Source organism: Hippopotamus amphibius, chromosome 6 (assembly GCF_030028045.1).
Source record: "Hippopotamus amphibius kiboko isolate mHipAmp2 chromosome 6, mHipAmp2.hap2, whole genome shotgun sequence".
Taxonomy (NCBI): domain Eukaryota; kingdom Metazoa; phylum Chordata; class Mammalia; order Artiodactyla; family Hippopotamidae; genus Hippopotamus; species Hippopotamus amphibius.
Window position 1 is genome coordinate 16,985,369 of NC_080191.1, and position 9,892 is coordinate 16,995,260.

The 9,892-nt window shown below is 44.5% G+C and overlaps 1 protein-coding gene across 1 annotated transcript in view; it reads left to right on the plus strand.

Annotated features, from left to right (window-relative positions):
- Nucleotides 1-9,892, plus strand: part of FAXC (failed axon connections homolog, metaxin like GST domain containing) — a 63,735-nt gene that overhangs the window by 22,523 nt on the left and 31,320 nt on the right. The window lies entirely within an intron of this gene.

A 9,892-nucleotide genomic window follows, 5' to 3' on the forward strand; every position in this document is an offset into this window, starting at 1 on the left:
CTGTGCACGTGCCACATTTGACATTTTCTCACCTCTTTCGTTTTCCTTTGTAATCTGAGTCCTCTTCTTACCTCTTCTGATTTTGTATTTACTGCACCAAGCGGGTTTAAATGTGCTTGGGAAGCTTCTCGAGGGGAAGCACAGAGCGGCATCTGCCCATGGGTGGGTGAGGGTGCTGAGTCGAGTGACACACCCTCGCTCCCCTGGTTGCCTGGAGGTGGCTGGGCTGATGTCACATGGTGCTGGGCAGGGTCTGAGTCTTAGCTCTGACAGTTCACACACAGATCATTTGAATTCAGGAGCTTCGATGTGTGGAATGAGGGCCTCTCCTGGGAACAACTAAGGTATGCGGAGCCAAGGTCATAGCCAGGACCTAGCCCTTCGGGGCTGCTGACTTTGTCTGGGGACAGTGGGTTTTCATTGGCCCTCTCTTGGCACCCTCCTATCTGTTCTGGAGCACACTAGGTAGCTCACCTCCTCTGGGAAGCGGGGTTTGGGATTTGTACTGCCGAAACCTACCTGGTGCCCAGGAACTGGGGACAGCGCTGGGTGTAACTGCCCCATGCAGGTGACCCACTCTGACTGGCTCCTTCCTGCTCCTTGCTCCAGATGCTTTCTGGACCTGGAGTCCTCCCCTGAACCTGGCCTGTGGGGGGAGATCCCAACAGCGCATCCAGCCCTTGGCCAGCTTTGTCATGTGGGGGGTTCGGTGCTGCCGGGCTCCTGCTCTAAACAGACACGCAGAAGCCCTGCCTGGCTTGAAGGGTGATGCCGTCTGGACCTCCTGGTGCTCTGCCTGCCTGGGCCCAGATGGGGCCTGCCTGATGTAGGTATGAGTGGAATTTGCCTCGAGTTTCTCTCAGTCCTTTGGAAACTTAGTACTGGACTCTGGGCTCACAGAGCAGGTGCACAGAGGGCCGTTTCCTGCTTAGCAGTGGCTCTGTCTGCTCCTGGCTTCCTCCCTGGCTCATGCTATTGGCAGCCCCAGAAGGCCAGGAGTTGAGCCCACAGAGTGATGATGGCTCGTTGCTAACAACTTAACAGTGTTGGTTCCTTCACCAGAGCGGGGAGATCATCTCCCTTCTAGAACATTTTTGGTTGGGAGAACCTGGGAACAGAGTGATGGCAATGATAACAATAACGCCAGTGTCTCTTTGGCGTTTAGTGACTCAGAGAAATGCTTCCTCCCCAGTGCTGGTGAGATGGGAGGCAAATGAGTCACTGAGAGCTAGGCTGGGTACCTGGCGAGTATTCACGACAGCATCCCAAGTCCAGGTGATTTTCTGGGAAGAGAAACTGAGTGGGTTACTTGAGAAGCTGACGTTTACTAGAGTTATATTCTGTATGGGGGCCCAGGGAGCAGTCTAGCTTTCAACTGTATCACAGGAGAAGCACTTTTTCTGCCTTTGGGTAGGGAAAGGCTCTCTGGCTGAACATCATATAATTTCATACTAAATGAGGCAGAAAGCAGCTATTTCTCCCTTCACCCAGGGATATGGCTGACTTTTAATGTCCAGCTGCCTAAGAGACTCAAAATGCAAAATGACTTTTTATTGAGATATTTCAAGACTTGAAATTGTCCAAGAATGTGTTTGACTCCTCAGGATCAATTAGTTATTGCTGTTTCAGTTCAGCTGACTTCAGTAATTTGATACCTTCTATGTGCCAGGAGCTGGGGAACTGAATACAAAGCTGAGTTAGAGCTTGTTTCCACTCTCAGGGGCTTATAGCCAGTGGAAGGGATGAATTTATAAGCCGGGAACAGGCAAATTACAGCCCACAGCTGGTGGCCTGTTTTTGTTTTTGTTTGTTTTTTTTAATGGCCTGTGAACTAAGAATGGTTTTTATTTTTTTATTATTATTTTTTAAATGTTTATTTTATTTATTTATTGGGTTGCACTGAGTCTTAGTTGTAGCAGGAGAGCTCCTTAGTTGCAGCACATGGGCTCCTTTGTTGCAGCACATGGGCTCCTTAGTTGCGGCACATGAGCTCCTTAGTTGTGGCATGTGAACTCTTAGCTGTGGCATGCATATGGGATCTAGTTCCCTGACCAGGGATCACACCTGGGCCCCCTGCATTTGGAGCACAGAATCTTATCCACTGCGCCACCAGGGAAGTCTCAAGAATGGTTTTTACATGATTAAAATGTAAGGAAAAATGCAACAGAGATCAAATGTGACCTGGGAAGCCTAATATTTTTACCATCTGACCCTCCATAGACGTAGGTTACTGCCACGTCTGTGAGTGACCACGCACAAGTGTACACGTTGGGCTGTGGCAGGGCCCGGGAGAGAGGTTCATACTCACTGGGGTGAAGAGGCAGGAGAACTGGTCAGGGCCTTAGAAGAGGTGGCAGCTGTGTTGGCCCAAGAAAGTAAACAGGTGTCCCCATGCAGAAAATAAGGAAGGACCTTCTAGGCAAATTGTGAGAAGAGAGCCCTAGGTGAGGGGCATTTTGGGATCATGATTGAAATGAAGATCAAAAGGTAGTTGAGGCCATATTATAAAAGGTAATAGTTATGGTGCTCAGAGATGCGCACTTTATCACACAGGGGACACAGAGGTGTTGCAGATTTCTGAGTATAAGAGAGAAAGAGCCATGTTTGTGATTTGGAAAAGTGGCTCTGTTGGTGTCATAGAGGAGGGATTGGGCCAGAGGTGGAGCTGGTAAAGAGAGACTGAAGGCAGGCAGTGAATATCTGTGGATGTAGTGTAAAAATTCTGATTAAATTCAAATTAAAATAAAAAATCAAATATAAGCAGAATAAAAATCAGTGAAACAAAATTAGTGAATTTTAATTTTGGTGTATTAAAAAAATCTCTACAGCCAGATCAAGTAGAAACTGAATAGAAAATATGATTTGATGATAGAAAATATATTAACAACTGATTATGAATTGCTAGGAGGAAAATCATAATTCTCTCAGTACTGAAATGGAATTTGAAAATGAAATTCAGGATCCATTCCTGATAAAAACTCTTAGTAAAAGACTAGTTCCTTAACATGAAAAAGCCAATTGGCTTAACATGTCAAGCCAATAGCAAATGTCATTTTATTTATTTATTTATTGGCTGCATTGGGTCTTTGTTGCTGCCTGAGGGGTTTCTCTAGTTGCGGAGAATGGGGGCTACTCTTTGTTGTGGTGCATAGGCTTCTCATTGTGGTGGCTTCTCTTGTTGGGGAGCACAGCCTCTAGGCACACAGGCTTCAGTAGTTGCAGCACTGGGCTCAGTAGTTGTGGCTCACGGGCTTTAGAGCTCAGGCTCAGTAGCTGTGGTGCACGGGCTTAGATGCTCTGTGGCACGTGGGATCTTCCGGGACCAGGAATCGAACCTGTGTCTCCTGCGTTGCAGGCAGATTCTAAACCACTGTGCCACCAGGGAAGTCCCACAAATGTCACACATAATGTTGAGCCACTAGGAACATCTCCAGTAACATAAAATATAGGACAAGGTTGCCCGCTCTCATGTTATTTAATGTAGTTTTGGGAGAGCCTGACAATGTAGTTGGACAACGTGAAAAAATGATGATATCTTCATGTCGGAAAGGAGGAGTCAAAATTATTATTTTAGAAATTAAGAGATTAAGTAGCTAAAATAATGGAGAATCAGCTAAAGTTATAACAGCTAAAGGGAGCGTACCTTAACTTTGCCAGGGCTGCAAGCGTGCAGACTTCTACAGTTTTCTTGAGTATCTCAAGCGATCAGAAAATATAACTTTAAAAAATCCATTCAAAATAGCAATAAAATTTTAAAATATTAGAAATAAAATTCGTCAGAAAAATTTAGTACCTAGGGAAATAAAAATAAACAGTCCTAATGAGAGAGAAGGAGTTTTAGAAAACGGAGAGTGTACCTTCATGATTGACTCATTCATTGGAGAGTGGTGACTTGAGAGCCAGAGGCAAACCCCAGCTCCCTCCCTCACTAGTTCTGTGACCCTGGGCACACTTCTTAACTTCTCTAGGCCTCAGTTTCCCTATATTTAAAATGGGGACAATCACCCTGAGAAGAAAAGTAGTAGATGTAGAGCGCTTAGAGCAGTGCCGGGCATGTAGGAAGCAACCAAACAACAAGCAAATTAAAGCAGAGAGGTCAGGAGGGAGAGGTTCAAGGTGCTGTGAGATCCCATAACAGGGGTAACCTAGTGGTCAGCACTAGTCCCGGCGTGCTCCCCTGACCCCTCTGTTTAAAGCAGAGATACCCTCTATATAGTGAGTGCCTGACTGTCACCTCAGGCAAGAAGGGAACACATTGTCTATTTCCATCCTCCTCCCCAAAGGGTAAGAGTCCGAAGAGCATGGAAGATGTAAAAATCAAGAACGAAAAGCTTAGGTTTTTGGGAAGCAGGGGGTCAGAACCTGTAGAGTAGGTACATCCAAGAGTGTGAGGACTAAAGGCAATACTTTACGCAATATACTTACTATGGCGTCTGGCACATAATAAATGCCAAATAAGTATTAGCTTTGACCGTTATCACTTTTACAGATTTTGTATGTAATACAAGTTCATTAGGAACATTGTTTTCTGGGGGAAAAATGTGGGGAAAAAACCCTTTTTTTCTGATTTTTAGGTTTATTAGTTAATTGTAGAAACTTGGTAAGATTCAGAAACACATAGAGAAGGAAGATAAGTCACTGTAATCTTATAACGCACTGCTAACCACACTTACCATTTTGGTGTGTATTTTTCCAATATTTTTATGCATAATTTTGGATCTTATGGGTGATTACACACACACACACACATATTTGTGTTCACACACATGTACAGTTTTCCAACCTGTCTCTCCCTGCTTAATATATTGCAAATATTTTCTTCTATTATTAAGTATTCTATACCACGCAATTCTGTGTCCCTGGCATCACACTTGATGCCGTAAAAACTAAGATTCATCAGTAAAACCCTGTTTTGCCTTCTGCTTCTTTCATGTTTCTGTCCTATTATTAATCCCAAGTCTACAGGTATGCACATGAAGTGGAAGGAAAATAAGACAGAGTGAACAGAAGAAATTTGTACCTGTATCCCCCATTAGCACAGAGATCCCCAGCTGTGGCCATTAGAGATGAGATTAAAGTAAGAAGTGAAGAATGGAATCTGGTGTAAACAGCACCCATTTGGCTGATGAGGAAACTGAGGCATAGGGAGGTTGAGTGACTTGTTCACAGCCGCACAAGTTGTGAAAAGTGGAGGTAGGAGTCAAACCCATGCTGTGTGACTCTAGTCCCCTGTTATTTTCTGGCCCAGAAGCTACCCTGAAGTTCCTTAGAAGTTGTGACTTAGAGTGAAGTATGTTATGTTACGTCAGGACGGCTCCTTTAGAGCATCATCTGCAGTTGCCAGAACTTTAACTGGCAAGTTAAAATGTAGTCTCCAAGGTCATTTTACAAGCTGTTTTACGGTGCTGCTCTTGGAGGCTGAGGGCAGCACGAACGATGGAGTCTCATCGTTGATGTCAGTTTCCTGGGCTTTGTGAGTTGAAATCATCCCCGCCTTGAGGAAGCTGCCTCCCAAAAAAAAGATGTGTTAAAACTCCAGGCTGACGTGCACAAGTACTTGAGGAGAAAAGGTCTCTTTTTTAGGAGCTGCTATTGAAAGAGCCAAGTAATAAAGTGGAATTTGTAAATAAAAGCGTGAAAAACAAGCTGTTGTCCAGCCAACTATACTTGATTAATATAAAGTGAAATGCACGTTTGCCTCCTAGCCTGAAGCTTTCTATTGATTCACAAAAATGGCTTGGGGAGTCTGTATTTTTCAGAGTCTTCGTTGCCATCGGATTGGCACATGTCAAAGAGACAAATCTGTTGGTTATTTTAATAAACACCAGTGTGTGACCTTGGCTATTTAGCAAAGAGGAAAGTGATGCAAAGTAGTGCTTCCTTTCAAAGGCAGCAAAATGAGTCACTTGCCATGTGTGCTTCATGTCCCCCTTATCAGCACGTATAGTTACAACGTGGTATAGTTTTTCAGAATGATTGTATTTTACTGTTGAACTGAAAGATAAAATCATTTTAAAAATTTTTATTTATTTTTCAGCTTTGTAAATAGTTTTGTTTTTTAAAGACATAGAGAGTTGACTGATCACTTAGTTCTTAGTTAAGTCACATACAGAAGATTAAAATAGAATTTTGTGATTAGTAATAGAAAATCTCTAGCCCTCCCTTAACCAGAAATGCCTTTGGGGTTCCATCCCTCCAGATTGGAAAGCCTCGCTATGGAGCAAAAGTGGTGATGTAGCTGGGGAAGCCCATGGACTGAGGCAGGGTCAGAGGACTCAGGGAGGGGCTAGTGTCGAGGAAAAGGTAAGGAGAATATGCCTTGAAGTCCAGGCCAGAAATCTGAAAGGTGGGTGCCACGTTGCAGGCCCCCTTACAGCTCTGGTGCCAGGAGTAGAGAGAGCTGGTCTCAGTGAGCAGGGACTCTGGAGCAGGAAGCTGGGCTCGGTGTGAAACAGATTGGGGCAGGGGTCTTGTAGCTGCAGCACGGGAGCTGTCCTCCTTGGGGACTGTGCTTTAGGTTGCTGCCGGACCCTTACTGAAGTTTTATGCTCCTTGTCTTGTGCTTCTCAAGCTTCTTCCAGTCACAATGTAAGATGCTTTTGGAAAGCTGCTTTTGTCAGGTGGACCAGAGCTAAAGGACTTTTAGGGAAGGTGAGATGGCAGCTCCTTGTGTGTGGGCATCAGGGGTGGATTGAGGCTGGGCCTGAGTTTCTTCTCTTGTCTCTAACTGACCCTCAGGCTCGGGCTGGGGAAACAGGCTGCAGGATGGGGGTGTCGGTGGTATATCAGACTGTTACAAAGGGGTCTGAAGGAAGCTGTGCGTTTGTCTGACAGTCATGAAGCAGCACGGATGACTGAACTCTAATGTTCCTTTGCTTTTGACTGGTGTTTTCTAGACCCTGCACGGTGACAGCAGTTACCTCATGGGAAAAGCAAATGAATAATAGGCAACTAGAGTTGGTTTGGGAGACATGATCATATAGGGGGTAGAATAATAAAAATAGTTTTTCAGTTATGAGGCTCAGCTGGGCAGTAAACACCTGCTGGATGAGTGGAGGGAAAAATGAATGAATGTCAGGACACGTTTAGCAGATAGCCAATGCGGCACCCCAGCATCTGTGGGTCTGAGGGTACTTTCTGAGCAAAAAATTGCCATTTGTGAATGCTTTTAAGAGGTAGCATCAGAAATAGTGCTGGGCTCTCTAGGTGGAAACTGCTGGTTCCTAGCAAAGAGGGTTCTTCTCAGGCATGGCTAGAGACCTTAGGAGGGAGAGTATACTTGTAATAGTTAGAATGCAGACAGAAGGGTAATGCCTTTGACTTGAGAGTGTATGAGTCTCTATGGGCGCACATGCATTCAGCTGTCTGGGAGGGGCCGTGGACAAGTTGGGGACAGCCCTGGCTACTAGAACTGCCACCCGAGGGAGATCTTGTTGTAACATCTATAATAGCAACACCTGTGAGAAGTGCTACCCTGGAGAAGTGCTAGGTGCAAGGAGGGCCTTTTTGCAGGGAGAACTGACGTGGTCAGGAGGGTTACGGAAGGCTTCTTTGAGGGGATGATGTTTAAGCTGGGCTCTGAAGATAAGCTGCGGTTAGGCAGACACGTGTATGAGGAAGAGGAATCCTGTGCGGCAGGGAGGCGATGAGCATGGAACATGGAAGAAACATTGCATGTGAAGGCTCTGAGTAGAAAAGCAACCGGGAGACTTCAAGGAGTGAAAAGATGGCCCGTGTGTCGGGAAACTGCATGAGAGTAGAAGTGTGGTGTGAGGTGGGGTAGGCAGGAGCTGGATCCCACAGGCTTTCCACGTCACATAAATAACTCGGGCTTCATTCTCTTGTGCCATGAGGCCTGCGGGATCTCAATTCCCTGACCAGGGGTTGAACCCGGGCCACAGCAGTGAAAGCCCGGCATCCTAACCACGAGGCCACCAGGGAGCTCCCTCTAGCTTTGTTCTAAGAGCAGTGGAAACCATCGGAGGTTGAAAGTAGGGAAGAGGTGGGACCTTATTTATACTTAACATGCTGGAGGGGCCAAGAGTGGATTGGGGGCCCAGTGAGGAGGTTGGTGCAGGCCAGGAAAGATGAGATCGCGTTTTGGACTACAGCTGTGGCTGTAGAGTTAGACATAAAATTTAGTGATTTTATATGTGTGTCGGGGAGAGAGGTGGTGATGGAGAGGGCAGGGGTGAGGAATAGCCAAGTTCTTGACATGAAAATTGAGTCATAAGCTAAGTAGCCGTTCCCAGAGCTGGAGAACACTGGACAGAAGGGGAATATTGTGGTTTCAGCTGTGGGTATGCCGAGTTTGAGATCTCCTGAGACGGGCGCGTGAGTGGAGAGGAGGTATATGAAAAGGGCAGCCTTTAGAATCAGTGGAGAAGAGACAAATTAATTCAGTAAAATGGTGTTGGGACAGCTGTCTAATCATCTCAAGCAAAATAAGTACAAATCCAGACTTTATGTCATACACCTGAATAAATTCCAAATGGATAAAGCATTTCAGTATAAAAAAGAAAATGATGAAGGTGCCAGGATAAACTATCAGAAACCTTTTTAAATCTCAACTTGGGAATATTTTTCTAATAGTGCCACCAAAAGGAGAAACTATAAAAAGAAAAGCTGAGTTGGTAGATTACGTGGGAAAAAGAATATAAACCCCCTGTATGTCAAAAATCACCAGAAATAAAGTTAAAATTGAAATGGTAAGTTGGAAAATGCTCACAATGTGACAAAACAATGAATATTATTAAATTCATGAGGCACTTCTGCAAATCAGTAAGAAAAGTGAGTACCTGAAGGGGAAAATTGGGCAAGAGACGTAAAAAGGTAATTTGCAAAAATAATACAAATAATAAATGCAGGAAAAGTGTTCAGCTTCTTTAGTAATCAAGCAATGCAAATTAAAAAAATCAGGCTCTACTCTCACTCAAATTGGCAAAATTTTTTTTTTAATTAAAAAAAAATGTGAAGTATCGGCAGGAGTGTGGAGAAATATTCCTCTGTTGGTAGGGATAAAAACTAATACTTTCTGGACTTCCTAGGTGGAGCAGTGGTTAAGAATCCGCCTGCCAATGTAGCGGACATGGGTTAAAGCCCTGTCCTGGGAAGATTCCACATGCCACAGAGCAACTAAGCCCGTGTGCCACAACTATTGAGCCTGTGTTCTAGAGCCCGTGAGCCACAACTATTGAGCCCATGTGCCACAACTATTGAAGTCCACGCACCTTGGGCCCGTGCTCCACAACAAGAGAAGCCACTACAATGAGGAGACTGCGCACCACAATGAAGAGCAGCCCCCGCTCACATCAACTAGAGAAAGTCCGTGTGCAGCAACAAAGACCCAACGCAGCCAATAAATAAATAAAATAAAAAACAAACAAACAAACAAAAAACCTAATACTTTCTGAATTTGAGTTTCACAGTTTGAAAAGTCATAAAATTTTAGATATTTACAGTTGGCCCTCTGTATCCGCCTGGGTTCCACATCTATGATTCAACCAAGCGTGGATCGTATACTATTGATATGTTTTGAGTCTGCGATTGGTTGAATTCGGGGGTGTGGAACCTGCGTGTATGGAGGGCCGACTAAGGGATTTGAGCAATCTGCGGATTTTGGTATCTGTAGGAGTCCTGGAACTGATACCCTGAGGGACGGCTGTATTTACTAAATAATTAAGGCTTTTGGGGTTTTCCATCAGAGAAATATTAGAAAGGTTTTTATCTATAAATTGGATTCTAATACTAAAACATTGAAATATTAATTATTAATAGTTTGGTTTTTGTTGTTGTTGTTTTTGATTTTTTTTTTGGTCCAGAGTCCTCGATTTTTGTTCGAGACGGCAATGGGAAACATAAGTTACTAGGCACTCACCACTCTCTCCTTCCC